A 16,450-nucleotide genomic window follows, 5' to 3' on the forward strand; every position below is an offset into this window, starting at 1 on the left:
TCCACATAAGCTGGTTTGTATCCTGTCTGACGGACGCTGAGAGACAATTAAATGTGTTGAAAAATAGCAGTTGTGTTTGGTGGGAAGCCAACGGCACACAGGGCTCGCCAAGGCACTTTTTTTTTTTTTTTTTTTAGCGGCTATATCCTGCCTCACCTGGAAAAAAAGCGTGCCTCTCCAACAGCATAAGGAATTACCATCATGTTTATGAAATTTGATATCAGGTTTATTAAGTTTCAGAAAAGATAGAGGACGTAGTGTATATCACCATGACCATCACAGCGTATTAGCAGACCTTCATCATACCCACACACTTCTGTTAGGTTTAGGAAAAGACCATGGTTTTGGTTCAACTTATTTAGTTGCTGATGTAACTTCAGCTATCAGTGTACCTACTCTTACGTTATGTGACATCACTCAACTACGTAATTAGCTTGAATTCCTATAGTTTCAAATGGGACCTGGACATTGGTCCCCTGGTTCTGTGCTTCCAACCATCCATCCCGCCCTCCTCCGTAAGCGGACGTAGGTACTACTTCATCTGATTTCCTCTGTTGCTGCAGTAGTAGTTGCTACGGCTACAAAAGGTCGTTGTCAAACAAGGAACGTAAACATGATTGTAATAAGCTGCTTTCACAATCAACCCGTGTCATCGTTCAACTGATGAGGATGGACCACAACATTCATGGGCACACAGACACAGATTTATATGAGCAGGACCAGACGTGTTTGCAATTAGAGAAAAAATGTTGTGAAATGTTGTCTTTCTTTAAACAGAGAAATAAATATTAAATGTAATTACAATGTTGGATACTGCATCAACATCAGTGATGGCATGTTACTGTTGTACTCAATTACTATTTTAAGTATTTCCATTTTAATTTAAATGAATTTAATACTTCCACTATGCTAATATTGTGCTATTTACACATACTTCAAGTCAGTTGATAAGTTTAATTACTTGTCAGATTACAGACTTTATTTAAAAGTATATATTTTATCAGAAGATTATAAGAAACAAAAAAAAAACACTTTTGGATCATTAGAACAATGCTGAATACAAGAATTGCCATTAATTGCCAGAACATTTGAGACTTGAGTACATTCAATATCAGACACTTTCACTTAAGTTCAGTTTGTATGGGTGACTTTCATAGTAACCAAGAAATGTAACATCATATCTTTACTTCTGCTCAAATATGACTTTTGGGTACTTTTACAAGAATGCATACAATAAAGTACATGTAATGTAAACCCAGTTAACAGCACAGATTGGCATAAAGTAGGATTTCTCCAGCAGATGTCCGACTCTGTTAACCAGTTTATTTCAAAATCCCTCATCTTCTTTACAGGAACTGGGTTTCTCATCTACATTAAGTTAATGCATAAAGCCAACCATAACCTGGTCACTTAATTACATGTGGACACTGCTAACTAAAACTGGGACATAGGGATTTGAGCTAAGGTCTCTTGTATGATAAGCAGGTGTTTACTCTATGTTCCACCTGTGCTGGTGCAGTTTGAACGGGTTCAAATCCATATCTGACAGATCTGTTATGACTCAGGAATCAGGCCACTTCAATGAGGCCATGAGGCCATGATTCAGCTTGGTATTACTCACTCATTTTGTGTCCCTCGATATCTATAATTGAGGGCAGCGTTTTATGTATTTATTTATTTTTGTTATTGACTTCTCACTGACTTTAAATTCTGATATAATTGAAGGGGCACTATGTAGTTCAAGGGAAAAAAAGTCACTCTGAATTTTAACATTTACAATATTTTAATGAGGCAATAATACAAACTCAGCAATTTGTATTTTTTCCGTGAGTGAAAAAACAAGCTGCTCTCAGAGGTGATGAAGAGGGTTTCTTTAAGTAGTTTGTTCAGGCATTAAAAAAAAATAAAAAATCAGTGAAGATCTTTCTCTTCAGATTAATATTTCTTCTTGATACTGTAAAACCAAGATAAAAATTGGGAGCCTAGTAGTAGGTTCAAGATGCTCCAACATTCAAAACAGCAAAATTGTGCAGTGACATTGACAAATTCGAAAAGCCAAACATCCACTTGCATGTAGAGAACTAAATCTGCTGGCAAATATCAAACTGTCTTGACAGTAAAACTAATACACAACAAAGGATTGGTTTCCTTTCAATATATTAACAAAAAAATGTCATACAATTCAGAGACAGGAGTCAATGGTACCAATCCATTTTGAAAGTAAACCATGTGAACTTACTGTCCCATTAGCAGCCATGCTATTGGGAAACAAATTCTTTGTGAAATGATTACTCTCCTCTGTAATAACCCTCACTCTAGATCAGTAATGTCATTGTGTATTCTGGCAGTGGTTTTGATGCACCATGTTGCTTGCCAGCCATTATCTGTATTGGTAAAACAAGTTTTTGTGGCAACATAAAAAAGTAGGAACAGGGTGTCATCCAAGACGCTTTGTTTTTTCAATAAATATTCATTGAGCTCTGATGTCACAAAGGTGATGTGAGAGGCACTGAAAAGATAATAAACTCAGATGATCTCGTGTTCAAGTGGTTGGAAATCGCACCCAGAATTGTTCTTGTCAAAACACTCCCTCTAATTTTATTTATGCCACGGATGTTTGGGTTGGATGCACCCAACTGGTTATCAGTAGGTGTTTGTTATGATGTTTTTTTTTGTTTTTTTTTTTTTTTTTACAGACGATCTTTTGTGCTCTGCCCAACCAGATTCTAGTATTTGTGTAGGTGTTTTCCTTCATGGCGTTTGGGAAAATGTCGAACTTACTTGTCTGCTTACTGAGATATGGTCAATGTGTGTTTCTGTCAGCATATGCAGCCAATTAAAGCTGTTGAAACAGACAACTTCAGATGGATAGATGTCCATCTGTAGGAGTGTTTTTGAATTTGAACAAATGGTGGGCAGACTAGAACTACAGGGAGTAGACATGGAAGAAGTCTTAGAGAAGTTGTTTTAAGAAGATTTTGGAGCGTTTTTATCATTGTGTTTGTCTGTCTGTAGTTAATTTCACATACTACTGGGCTCATGACCCTAGCTTCTGTTCTTCCACCTTTTGTTCACATTCATGACTGTAGGTTCAAATGTCCTCTCGTGATTAATAATTTTAAAAATAACTTTTTTCATTTCATTGCTTTTAAAAACAAGCAAACATGGACATTTCACTCCAACTCTAATGGTCCCCATGGCCTTCTAAATCCCTTTGAGCAGCGCAAGCTTCCAGGTGATTTCTTCATTGTGTATTGTGTTGATATATCGTGGGACATTTGAGCAGCATCACTAAAAGCTTCAGTCATAAACATGACAGGACAGAGGAAAATCTCCAGACGAAGCATAACTGATCTTTTATCATCAAGATATTTTTGTTGGGGGTTTTTTTTTGACGGCTCTGATGGGGCTCAGGATTCATCAGGAGGATAACCGCTATACTCCAAACAATTCTGCTGTAGGAACTTTGACTTTGTGCGTGTTGCCTTTTTGGATGTGTAGAGGATCCTGTCATGTTAGGACAAGTTAGCTCATTTACACCACTGCCGTAAATACAAATCACAGGTCTGTGACAACTTTTCTAATGTAATGTAGGTGCGAACTACAAACAAAACTCATTACGTCATAGCAGTGTCTTGAAAACGTGTGTCTTGAAGTAAACATGTATGTAACACTGTGATCCTATCCTCTCTCTGTAGTTACATAACGCAGAAACAAGTGATCGGGGGCGGAGTTCCTGAGACAGAGACACCATTCACCAACCATCAAAATGATTCTGAAGCCAATATTTTAAGGTAAGAAAGTTACATAATGGAACGCTGTACCCAGAGTATTACAATAAATGCATAACAACTTTCTGTGTCGTGGGGTCCGACAACTTGTCCACCACAGAGTGCATATGCTGTCAGATAAGTCCATCCAGACATTAAATGACGATGCAGAATAAGAAGCAAGCCACAAAGTCATCATCCCTCCACACACCCTAACACAATATGAGCAAGTGATAGTTTACCTTACCCTGCACCTCTCTCACTCTCTCTTTTTTTTCTTTTACAAGTTACATACCTCCAACCATCTTCTCACCTTACTGCATACTCGTGTGTGTGTGTGTGTGTGTGTGTGTGTGTGTGTGTGTGTGTGTGTGTGTGTGTGTGTGTGTGTGTGTGTGTGTGTGTGTGTGTGTGTGTGTTGGTGTTTGTGACAGTGATCCGTCGCCTGGAGCTGAATGAGGACAGGAGGAGCATGGGAGGAGGGGATGCACACAGGGAGAAAAGTAAGATGGGAGGAGAAGGCACCAGGACGAACTTGGAAACAGAAAACATATGCAGAGGTAAAGAAAGTTGTGGCATGGGGAAATAGAAGAGGGGAGACAATGTGGGGTTGAAAAGAGAAATGGGGAAAACATGTGAGTCTGTCTGAATTAGATTTCTACAAGTTTGATGGGACGTGGGTGAGCTGTTTGCCCCACACACAGTACATGCACATGAAGCAAGTGATTAACAGAAACCTAGTTTTCCTAACCTAAACCATAGACTGAAAAAAGTTATTTGGGAATGCGTTTTGAAAAGTGTAATAAGACCCCTCGATGGACAAGTTAAATAAACAAAAAAGGGATTTGCAAAATTTACAAAAACACACACGTACAATATTATGGAGCTGTTAAGTTGCAGTTTTCCCACCGAGAACTTTGTGACTTTTCCCTCTGGGCCTCTCGCTTCGTCGGCTCAGTTGTTGGCTCAGTCTCATATTTACACTCTTCAGACACACACACACACACACACACTCTCACACACACTGCCTTTATCTCTCTATCTCGCTCTGTCTTTTGTTTACACACACACACATGCTCGCGCTTACATGAGCAACATTCAATCTGCGAGGAAAAGCCAGCTCCCGCTTACGCAGAACTTCTCATCAAAAGGCCGAGGATATTTAAATCAAGCTACAGAAGTGAAACACTGGCACTTTATTACAGCACACAGTGTCACTTACACAAGGCCGTCCACTCATATGATCAGAGGGATCTTCCACCCCTGCAGGGGGGTTTACTGGCCTTCAGGTCCACATGTTCGAGCACAGTGTCTCCACTCTATCCAGCTATCCGCCTCGATCATACTGCCAGCCCATTCTGTTTGAATTCAATCTGTTCTGTTTAGATTCTATTCGTTTTTTGGGGAAAAAAACAAAACAAAAGAAGAAGTGCACGAAACAAAGAAGAGTACAGAACTAAATCAACCCAGGCCCTTACATCTGCAGTTTGCTCAAAGGGAAAAAAAAAGAAAAAAGACCTCAACATGTCTCTGCTTAAAGTTAGACACAATCATATACTCAAAATATCAAATGAAAAATCATCGCCTCTTCAGACAGCTTCCCTCAGCTCAGCACTTTCTGTTTGCAGCCTCAGTTTTTCCACTGCTAGGTTTGTCAAATTCTGCTTGTCGATGTGCTCTTGCCGGAACCAGTTCCTTTTCCCTCTCCCACCTGTACCTGCGAACTTTTAGTTTGCAAGGCGGCTGAATTTGCAAGATCACGCGATCTCTCAAATTCTGGCTTTAAGCCACGTGCCGGTGGCCGAACAGGCAGTGGCTGAACCAAATTAGCCTATGAGGAACTAGTGGCAGCTACAGGTGTGGTTCAGGTGTGACGGCCAGCGAGAGAGGCGACTGTTCTCGAGAAAAACCACAACGTTGGCTCCGCAACAGGTTAGCGTGGCTGCTGCCTCAGCATCAGTTACGTCAGAGCTGGAGAGTATATTTCATCGAGAGAAGAGCGCCACTGAAGGCTTTTCTGGTTTTTGCTCATGTTATTAAAGGTGCAATATGTAAGACTTTCAGTTTGAATCACTCGCAAATGAGCTTGGATTATCAACAGAACGTGACACGACGGATCATGTAGATGAGTGACAGCTGCAGGAGGCACAAGCTTGACCAACAGGGCGCAGGAGGGCGGGGCTAACAATCAACCTCTTTCCTCAAGGAATCGAGTATTGCAGCTTAAGAAAAGTGAAGATGTGCTTGTATCAATTACATTCAGCCCCCCCCCCCCCTCATTTACATAGACACACACACAGAAGCCATCTGTTGTAAGGGCAAGTCCAATACCACGCATCGCTAACCTAAAGCGGGAGAGCATGTAGCCGGACAGGAACGGGAGAGGGCAGAAAGGGGGAGGGCAGGGGGAGGAGGAGGAGGAGGAGGATGGGAGAGGAGGTGGGAAAGGGAGGAGAAGACAGGAGGAGGGAAAAGAGGGGGGTAATTCAAGGCCGCGGGTATAGTTTACCTGTCGTGGCAGCCAGACGGCAGGAGAGCTGCTGCGTTAGATCACTCTGCCAGATAGGAGAGAGGGAACGGGAAAGAGAGGGTTTTCATGAGTGTGTGTGTGTGTGTGTGTGTGGGTCTGTGTGTCTGTGTGTGCGTGCGCGTGTGTGTAAGAGAGTGTACGAGAGCACAAGAGAGTTGTCGGGTTAGATTGCCCAGTCCGATAAGTCCGCAGTTCCCATATGGGAGTAGGAAGGTAACAGGTAACACTAGAATAAGTGGTCCTCCTGGAATAAATAGAGGCTTCTCTTCAATGAAAAGGGGAATTCGGAAGGCAATTGAAATTGTTTGTAGAGCCGAGGTGAGCTGCTAGTCTGAGGGGTCTGAAGCGACAGAGAATTAAGGCCAGCGTATTTAAATCAAATTATGTGACCTTGATTGATAAATGATCAATGTAACAGGAAGTAACAGGCAACAAGTGATCTCCATCTGATGCCAAAACTAAGTAAAAAAAAAAAAAACAGTTTTGAGGCCTTTTCACACAGGACTAGTATTACCTCGGGACCTCTCAGTTGTAATAATTGAGGAGGACCACTGTGATGTTACCTTACCGCTGCATGTTACCTTCCATAGTTCACACAGCGCAGGGATCGTGTGATGATATTAGTCCTGATCAGCATCTTGGTGATTTGGTCTTTTTTGGAGCATCTGTATTCCGTTGTCAGTCCATAGAACTGTATAGACGTATGAAAGTAGATCACGGATTATCAGCAGTAAAACAGCTGTACGGTGAGATCGGCGAGATCGACGGCCGAAAGTGATGACAGAGTTGGTTAGGAGAAACGAAAAGTGCAGCCATAAACCATCTTTTGCTTGATCTACACGGGCTGCAAATGTGTATGCATTTATTTGCTTACATATCTTTCTAAACGGATCCCCCATTAGCTGAATTCGCTGGGCACCAGGCGGTCCTCCTGGGGTCCGATGTGACGGTCATGCTTGTAACACGTGCCGACAGCTGGCAAATCGCCCCCTCGCTGGTGGTAATTGCTGCTGAAGGAAACAGATGTTACATGGAGCCACGACATCACATCCCGGCGCGACGGTCATCATAGTAAATGCAAGAAAAACACAGATGTGGCTTTCCCCGTGTGTATGCACCCCACGAAACACAACCCTGGGGTGGTCATTTGTGAATCACTTGAGGTCCCCTGGTGGCACTGGGCTGGGCCAGTAGGACTCCAGTGAGAACAGATCCTGCAAAATGGTTCATTTCACCCTCAGAGTTTGATCCATTCAGTCTCATAACATTGTGAAATTCTAGAAGGAGCAGCTAGATTAGATTATTGTTTCTCTATTTAAGATAGGGAGGCATTAAACTGGAAGTTAGCCAGCTCGGTTGTGGGAGTCTGTGGTGCGCAGGGGTGTCTTGGCCCCACAATGCGGAAGATCTGGGTAATTCTACACACATTAAAGGGATGGTTCGGGTGTTTTGATGTGGGGTTGTAACATATGAGGCACGTAAGCCGAGTCAGTGTATCACCTGCAGCAGACGATCATCAGCTCTCCCCCTCCAGTGTGGAGAAGTAGCGACAGGGAAGCAGAGCTTTGTGCTGCTCTGCTGATAAAGCTTTCAGTCAAGTCTTTATTGGCTTCATGTACCGCAGAGCAGCTCTTACAGGAATCAAGGGGCTGATGCTGTGTCCAGATTTCCCTTGTCAGATCCATGACTCAGATACAGAAAACAGAGTGCTTGTTCATACCGACTAGACACAAATTCATCTGGGGGTGGAACACGGACAGGGACACGTGAATTTAAAGTGTTTCAGCTCGAGGCAGAGTTCCTGGTGAGTTCTGCGAAAGTCCAAGGCTGAGGCAAATCCAAACACGCTCGGTGGTACATTGGCTGTTTCTGAACGGATAAACACGAACAGTTCAGCAGTCAAATTCAAGCGAATGACACTAGTTGAACATTCTTTGGATTGTCTGACCACACGGGAGGAGAAAAGAGTTCCCGAAATCGCGACCAGAACATCTTCAGCTTCAATCCGCCTGTTTGCTTCTCAGCTCATTTCTGCATCTCTGTTCTATTGTTCAATGAAATCACTAAAACATTCTTAAAAAGAAAAAAAAAAAAAAGGTAACAATGCTTTTGTTTGTTTCGTTCGAGTACAGTGCTCGGTTTGTTCCCCCGAAACAATAAGTCAGTGGCAGCGGGGCCAATTAATAAGACGCAGATGTGAATGTTGATGCTCTCCCCATACAACTGTCTTTTTTAAATTGGTATCACGGCAGCGTGTTGAGACGATCGGTGGCACAGGATTTATGTCGTCTGTCCTTTTGAACAGACAAACGCTTAGGTTAACATATACGTCAGAGCCTGTGTGTTTATTAGAACAGGATGTCGGGGTGGGACAGTCTAGGAGGAATATCTTTTGGTAAGACGAAGGCGGCTGAAAATGATGGGATGGTTAAAGGAGCGCTCACACACATCAGAGCTGCATCTTAAAAATGAATGTGTGTCATTGCAGAACAAGAAAAGGTCTGCTCGAGGAGAAATCCACTGCTTGACTGATTCCACTGTTTGACAGTCGGAGTCAAAGCTGATAACGAAGAGCAGAACCCTGATGTCTTTCTTCGTGTTTCGAGTTCAGGGCGTTACTTTTTCAAGGAGGAGGGCCGTGGCCGATTTAACACCAAGGTTAACAGCGGAGAAGAGTTCGCCCTCCTCACCGGCCCGTGTGTCAGCCAGCACCTCGAGGAGCTTGTTTTCGTATCCCTTATCCCAGAGTTAGCACTCTTTTCATGTCGGAGCCAAAACTGACAAAAGTTCAACAGCAGTAAAAAATATTCCCGCTGTGGAAAATCACCAATACATAGACAACAGGTTGTAAATATATCAAAAAGGCGTACCGGAGTTAAGCTTTTTTTCTTCACCTGAAGAAACGCTTCATCTGAGATTGATTCTGCAGACACGCAGGGGAGGTTGATCCAGTCAGAGATGGATCGTTTAAAGTTATTACTGCCCGTCAGAGATCAGAACTTTTTTTTTTTTTTCCTGTCGTTAAAGGTCTTTTCAACAACATCTTTATAGCCTTTTTAGCTGGGGCTCAGCTCTCCGCAAATCGCCAAAAAACAGAATGCAAGGAGAGCTGCTCGGTTGTGGAAAACAGTGTCCGGTTAGTGCGGACTCAGTGCAACAGCCAAAGGCAGTCAACTTCAGATGAGTCCAGGTCGCATTTGTAAGACTCATCAGCTCCCGCCAATCAGGAAACCGCGCCCGGCCTCTCCAGAGCATCTCTGAACGCACCACAAAGCAAGGCCACGGCAACATTCCACTCCACGACAGACGTTATGCGCCACAATTGTGGTGCTTCACTTCTGTACAGTCGACAATGTTGCCATCCCATAAGGCAAATAAAGTTTTCAAACCGGGCTTGCAGTAAACATAATTCACATAAAAAAGAAACAATGAACTGTGGAACAAACAATTACACCACGTTATATACAAGAGGATGAATTCATATGTGCTAATCCACCAATGTACAGTAAAGCAGTGGAACTCTCTTGCTTTTGTGAATGAAACGGAACTGTTTTATCACCCCCCAGTCACACACACACACACACACATACACACACACACACACACACACACACACACACACACAAACACCTGTTCTATAGAGAAATACCTGACGTGTCAATGAACATGAAGGAAATCCATCTGTGGCGTCTGTATTGATATTGTTCCTAGTATCTGAGCCTGATCTTTACACTCAGTCAACTTGAACCGAATATACAAAGAACTATAAAACCATCCCGCTGCTCCATACCGTCATTAACAGCATCACTGTTTACTATGGCTCTCACCGTACCACAGCGTGCTTTCACACAAAGACACATTAAGCAACGGGCCATAAACTGCATGTTGTGAACGGGGGAAACATACAATAGAGAGGAAAAGGGTGTAGCCTGCGGAGAATTACGTGGGAATCGAGAGTTACAAAAACAGCAGGCAATCAACAGTTGAGGTTAATGCAGACAGGAAGGGTGTAATGCAGTATGTTGTTCGGCCTTGGCCTTTAAATACAGACGGGGAGGCCTTTATTCAGTGTGCTCACCCACCAACCTGTTGTTTCTTTTCTTTTATTCATCAAAGTGTATCATGTAAGGCAGCAGGGTTCACCGGCTGCTGGGTGGGTCTCTACCCCTGACCCCAAAACTAATAAACTAAATCAACTATGTTCCTGGGTGTATTGGAAAAGAACCATTTCCCTAAAAAAATTTTTTTTTTTTGCACTAGAATGCATCTGACGCCCAGTTATTCCCAATTATATCCTCTACACGTCACCTACAAAGTCTTGCACTGTGACAGCTAAACAACTCTACTGGAACTGCACTTGCGCATCAAGCACCTGTTGCTTTGTCCCAGAAGCGCGCATGTCACCTCAGGGTGACTGATGCTGACCATCTGGGGTCCGTTGCGTGGGTGTGGCCGGGTGGGGCGTCACCCCGAGGGGAGCGCGACAGCCTGATCTTCTGCCATTGTGCTAAAAAGCCTTTAATAATGTCGCTCATGTAACATTTATGTCGGTTAAGCGGTGCAGCTAGTTAAGAAGAACACATTCTGGTAACACAAGGATTCAGGCTTAATCCTAAGTAGAGATGTAGCAAGCTTCAAAGCCAGGATGTATCTCATGATAATGATTAACTGACAGCTATGATTAGCGTTGCCAAGGGAAGTGCTACATCAACTTCCATGGTTGTGACAAAAATCAGACTGTTAATAATTTTTTTTTTTTTTTTTTTTTTTTAAATGAATGCTTCTGAAATGTTGCGTGGAACAAAAACACTTTTGCACACACAAGTTCACAGTGACGTGCTCGGTGGTATCAAGGCATCAGATCAGGCAGACATTTACAGGGGCCCGGTCATTATTTTAAGCTGTATTCCCGTAACGTTTAGTTACATTAACTGACCTCCTTCCTGACTCTCTGAATCCCTCCCTGGATGTGCACTCTTTATTGGCCACGTGACACAGAAGATCTGGGTATTTTATACCCAGGAAGTTGAGCGAGGGGCCACTTTTTAGCTTTCATAGGTCCCTGTGAAAACTGCTCAGTGCTCCGATGCTGTATCTGCATCCTGATACGTCCATGGTCCACTACAATTCACCAAGAAATGCAGTTACACTGGGGAAAACAGTAGCAGTCAGGAGTTGTTCAGTTGTTTATCATGTTGAAAAGCCCACAACTAAGATAATAGTTACGCTACTCAACTGACTTGTCTGCAAAGTTTTAATCGACTTAAGCAACAAATAGAGAATATTGATTCATTTATTTGTTTGATAAAACTTTTCCCCTGAAACAAAGTCCCTCTGTAAAAATTGTTACATTTCTGATCTCGAGGACCATCTACAGGTCAGCTGGCATTGACATTTTTATAACAGTCATAACACAGCAGTCTGGATAGACAGTGCAACCAGAGACACTGCCTGAAGCTATTTTTGGACAGAAGACAAGACACTGGACTTGACTGATTGATCGATGGGATGGCATCCTGTCAGAACATGCCGTGCCGTGCCTTTAAATGCCGTGCCTTTAAATGTCATCACATTTCCCATTCCAACACCTGGCAGGAAGGACATTTCGACAGCGTACCTGCAGTGCAGGTGGAGCTTGGGCGGGCAACAACTGTGCACGTCTCCAGATAACAGAGTAAAGTGATACAGCAGAGAAAGTGAGAGGCTTCTACTCCGAACATCGACTTTGAGGAGAAAGGAGGAGAGAAACGAGAAGGCCTTCATTGTTGACTTGGCTTTCCGTCTCTTGTTCTCACGGCAGCGCGGCTTTTTCACCTGCGGGAGGGTCGGAGGGAGCAGGAAGCGTCCTCTCAGGGTGCGCGAGGGGTCAGAGGGTTCAAGCCAACGCCTGGATTGTGTTATTGCTGAGACCTTGTAGATGCATTAATCTGCTTTTTGTTGACTCATAGAGCTATATTATTAATCCACATGTTCAGGGCTCTCTGTCACAAAGTGCTTGCTGGCCTTCAGTCAACAATTAGCAGAGCAGTACGGTTGGGACTGTGATGTTTTCTTTGAAAAGCCACTGAATCTTATTAATCATGATTAAATGTATTCAAGAGGAATGCATAAAGATGACATCGACAATCATCTCTGTTGTGTGACAGAGTCACGTGAGACGTGGAAGAACAAAAGCACGTTTCAATCAGAGGTTATTTCTGCCAGTAGGCGATTCTGCAATTTTTGGAACGGAACGCTGGCACTCCAATCAGCATCTGTATGTTGTTTTGTTTCTGTTTAGATCTGACATGCATGCCTTACCTGGAGTATGCTTGATTTATTGCTACCACTTAGTGCTCTAGACCACGCCAACAAATTCCAGCTTGAAGTTGTCAGTTGGTATTCCTCCACAGCCGACCTCGGGAATTATGTTGATAAGGCGATGTCACTCATACACTGTGTGAGAAGAGTAAGTAATCAGACTGCATCTGATCCTGTTTGTTTTGACTTGTGTCCTAATTTGCCCAGGACTGTAATTAGCAAAAACTTGAAATAAAAAGTTGCATCAAACACTCTGTAGGATAAGTAAGGGTGATCCAAATAAGATTAACAGTGACTCCGTTCTAACACTGCACTGCATTCACCTTGGAAGTTGGAGCTGGGAATGATGTCATATCAGAGTTGACAGCGTCTTCAGTACAAGTCTGAAAATCAGTTTCAGTTAGGTACCATTTGAAAATTACGCATCACGTTGTGTTTTGCTAATACGTCGGAAATGGTCGATGGTCGCCATTGATTGTATCAGTTGCCTGTCAAAAAGAGAGAGAAGAGAAAGCTGAGTTTTACAGCAAAGCTTTCGATTTACCGACCCTCACTTACCATCTGGATCGAAAGAATGAGATCAGAAATACAAGCAACTGAAATCTGTTTCTTTGTAGTGTGGCTGGGATAGGATGAGGACCACAGACTGGGTACTGACTGTGTGGGTCTACCCTGGGGTCTCCTACTGGTTGGACCTACCCAGAAAACTTCCAATGGGAGGCTCCCATAAGGCGTCCTGATCAGATACCCACTTCACCTCAAGTGGTTCCTTTGTTCAACGCTCTACTCCGAGCCTCCTTCAGATGTCAAAGCTCCAAAATCTTAGTCCAACCACCCTACAGGAGGAACGTATTTCATCTGTGATCCGTGATAAAATGGACAGACAACTTCAACAGTCAGCAGCGTACCACCACGGAAGTATGCAGTGCATCTCCTTGCAGTGCAAGCTGTCAGTCAAACACCACAAGTCAGACACTTAGACTATATTCCACTAAAACATACAAACGCGTTTTTTTTCCGCCATTTGAGAAATGGAGAATTGTGTGCAACAGCCTCATATATCATTGTAGATTATTTTGATTTACACCAAATGAGGAGAATTTAAGTTTGACTTTAAAGTGAATAAATCAGCTTCACAGCTAAACCGGCTCCTCAACTCTTTTTCCCGGCAACACTGAGATACTCAACACCACCGTTCGTAATTATATAGTGTGCATTGGTGCCTGTGCATGTTTCAATAGTCCTGGCACAGAGTACATCAATTAGACAGTTGACATCTAAATAAAAAGTGCACGTCCTGTTCTTTTGACTCAGGTTTGTTTGGTGAGAGGAACTGCCCGTGTCTGCAGCCCATCAACCCTGTCAGTCTGCGCGCTGGGTGTTTATTACAAACACAGCATCGGTGAACTTTTTCTCGTGATTCCAAGCATCGTATGAAATGCTCGTTTGAGGAGGCTAAAATGATGGTGCAAGAGGAAAAAAAAAAAAAAAGAAAAAAGCTTATCCATGTGCTGGTCCCATAGCAGCGCGCAGCACAGTCATGTGATTGTGAAACGCTCCCAGCCTGTATTTGTGGTTGAAACAATCATCACCATACCTTGCAGAGGCCGGCACTGTATGTACGTCTGTGAGCGTATGAGGCATTCCTTTGACGCGCAGTACACCTGACTGCTGGCTAAGTCGACAGGCATCTCCACTATGCTTTCATCAAAACCAGAATGTTTTCTTTGCGGCTTATTACCTTCCACTTTGTGCTCTCTGCTGTGTTTTGACTGGAGATAATCCGCCGTGCTTTTTAAAAGCACCTCGGCTGCGTTTATTTTCTTTGCGTCGTTCTTTCTGCCCTCCACTTGCACTGGTGGCGGTCGGCTGTTAAAGCCCGAGGAACTCCCTGTCTTTTTTTTTTCTTTTTTTTTTTCTTCTTTCTTTTTCCATCGCAGCTGCAAGGAGCCGGTTTGACCTTCGCATTCAGCCTCAGTGGAGAGGTTTTTTTTTTTTTTTTTATGTCACATCGTCAGGTATCTTTTCAAGCATTATTTACTCAGTGAGGATTTCCAGCACCACCTTGCTTCTCACACAGAGCTCCCTCAGAGGCTGACGGGGGGTGTGAGCAGAACGTAAGCAACACGTCGCTGTCTTATGCAAATGCTCCACTCGACTGTCCATACTGGTTCCTTTTAATCCGCGTATTCAAAGATAATAATAGAGGTTAGAGACAGCTTGATATAAAAGAAGTACATCGAAATAAGTGGGCGGTGATGCAATCTCAGAAGTGGTTGCAAAACAATGGGATTAGCAGAGAATGGGAAAGAGCTCGAGTCAAAACAAGTCAAGGTCAGATTCAGAGGCTGTATTCAGGATCCGGGGAGTGATGAGAGTGGAATGAAGTGTTTCCCAACATGATGGGTCCTTTAAAAAGAGAGCTCTCTGCTGTCATACAGACTAATTAAGTGGGCCTACATCAAGAGAACAACAGCAACTATAGAACAAGTACAACATTCACTAATAGTCAAATTTTAGACCCTATAAAATCCTTTAGAAACCTTCCAGGCAACCCTTTGTGAACTTTTATTTGGCATAAGATAAGATAACATGTCGGTAGCCGTGGACACACATCCGTTAACCATGGAAACATCTGTAACCATGGAAGCCTGTCTGTAACCATGGAAACATGTCTGTAACCATGGCGGGAACCGTAGAGACACACCAGTAACCATGGTAACTCTTGTAGCCCCACTGAGCCACTAGCGTGGGTGTGGACTGGGTATTTCCTAAACGCTCTGAACTTAGATGCTAGCAGAAAAAACAATCTCATGTCGTTCTAGTTAGCTTCACGGTTTCCATTATCTGGTCATTACAGTTTTTTTATCAAGACTTTCTGGTGAAGTCCGACATATTTAAATCTACTAAGTCATAATCATAATATTAATTCCTCCTTAATGGAGTGTAAACAAAGTCTGAAGCCATTTACTACCAGGAGGAGAGCTCAGAGTTCATTGGATTAAACACATTTGGATTAAAAAGGGAATTTGCTGTTATCCTGTAATTTGTCTCTCTCTGTCCTTGTTGACTGCTGCCTGGATGTGAACTGTTGTTTACCTCACGAACATACAGAGATTAGAGGATGACACGCTTGAGGGATATAAACAGAGTCTCTGGTGAGTGCTGAGCGCAGTCGGAGGCTAAACCAAACGCCATCATTTACACACATGCGGTCGATTCACTTTGCCTTCCGTGACCACGCAGCCCCTGCCTCTGCACCAATGTCACCATGACACGTCCCTGTCTGTTTATTGTGTTGAGACGACAAAGACTCTAATATCTGATGGCTGCCTGGATATGACAACAGAGATATCTTTGACCTCAAACCTCATAACAGGTGAGTCCTGCGGGGGGACGTCACTGTTTTAAATCGCAAATAGATTAGTGGGAAGACCTAATTAAATGATACACATCTGAGTGTCGATTATTCACCGGGAGGTAAAGAAAGCGGAGCTAGAGGGGAGGGGAGGGAGGCTGGGACAGAGACACGGAGTCAAGGGGGAGAACGGACGGAGAGGGAGTGATCGTCCTTGAGGCCACACACACACACACACACACAAAGTGGTCCTTATCAGTGATTAAGGGAGATGAGGCATTGTACTGCGTCATCGTCCCCCCCTTCTCTCTCTTTTAATCAGGGGAAGTCACAGCTGACCACATAGCACCTTTCTGAACAACACAGAGACTCTTGCACAACACACAAATTCAACTGACACACAACTTGACTGTCACCGCTACCGCTCTCTTCGCCACAGCAAGCTAAAAGATGCCGAATCTAACCATAATCTTGGTGACAATTCAATGTGTT

General features: G+C 43.3%; 1 long non-coding RNA gene across 6 annotated transcripts in view; it reads left to right on the forward strand.

Moving 5' to 3' along the window:
* LOC119032274 overlaps window positions 1-16,450 on the forward strand; it is a 173,810-nt gene that overhangs the window by 90,520 nt on the left and 66,840 nt on the right. For 4 of the 6 annotated variants that reach the window (XR_005078827.1, XR_005078830.1, XR_005078829.1 and 1 more), the window contains exons 4-5: window positions 3,699-3,794; window positions 4,205-4,330. This is a non-coding gene — a long non-coding RNA (uncharacterized LOC119032274). Of the gene's footprint in view, window positions 1-3,698; window positions 3,795-4,204; window positions 4,331-13,217; window positions 13,722-16,450 lie in introns of those variants that run through there. The other 2 variants (XR_005078832.1, XR_005078825.1) reach the window with 1 other exon arrangement.

The sequence above is a fragment of the Acanthopagrus latus genome, chromosome 14, assembly GCF_904848185.1.
Source record: "Acanthopagrus latus isolate v.2019 chromosome 14, fAcaLat1.1, whole genome shotgun sequence".
Taxonomy (NCBI): Eukaryota; Metazoa; Chordata; class Actinopteri; order Spariformes; family Sparidae; genus Acanthopagrus; species Acanthopagrus latus.